We start from the raw sequence: 383 nt of genomic DNA, 5'->3' as shown, positions 1-383 counted from the left end.
TCCCTGCTCAGGACCCTCCGATCCCGGCTACTCCCCGCCGCGGCCGCGCCCGGATCACAATGCCCCTCGCGCCTCACTCACCGAAAACCACGGACCCTCTCACACTCCACCGGCTTCTGGCCTCAGCCCGCACGCAGTGGCCAACCGGCTTCTCGACGTCCCGCCCACAGCCCTATGGTAGCCAATCAGAAGTCAGCAGCCGGCATGTGGGCGGACGCCTAGCCCATGCGAGTGCTGTTGGGTGGGGCGGTCCGGAACGGGTCTCGGATTGGCTGGGCACCGCTGGTGGGCGGGGCTCTGCGTCGGGGCTCCCACGTTCGGATCGTGCGGGACGTGAGAGCTACGTAGCCAGGTTCTCCTCAGGTGTTTTGAAGTTGGCGGGG

At 67.6% G+C, this 383-nt stretch overlaps 1 protein-coding gene across 1 annotated transcript in view; it reads right to left on the bottom strand.

Moving 5' to 3' along the window:
- The window catches only part of Higd1a (HIG1 hypoxia inducible domain family member 1A), a 9,272-nt gene extending 9,093 nt beyond the window's left edge, over positions 1-179 (bottom strand). Inside the window, exon 1 of the mRNA XM_010624466.3 lies at positions 82-179. The gene's annotated coding sequence lies outside the window, so the exon portion shown is untranslated. The remainder of the gene's footprint in view (positions 1-81) is intronic.
- Between the last annotated feature and the right edge of the window lie 204 nt (positions 180-383).

This window comes from Fukomys damarensis, unplaced genomic scaffold, assembly GCF_012274545.1.
Source record: "Fukomys damarensis isolate Sample0158 unplaced genomic scaffold, DMR_v1.0_HiC HiC_scaffold_12, whole genome shotgun sequence".
Lineage (NCBI taxonomy): Eukaryota > Metazoa > Chordata > Mammalia > Rodentia > Bathyergidae > Fukomys > Fukomys damarensis.
The sequence above is the reverse complement of the archived record's forward strand: the minus strand, read 5'-3'. Positions and strand labels throughout refer to the sequence as shown.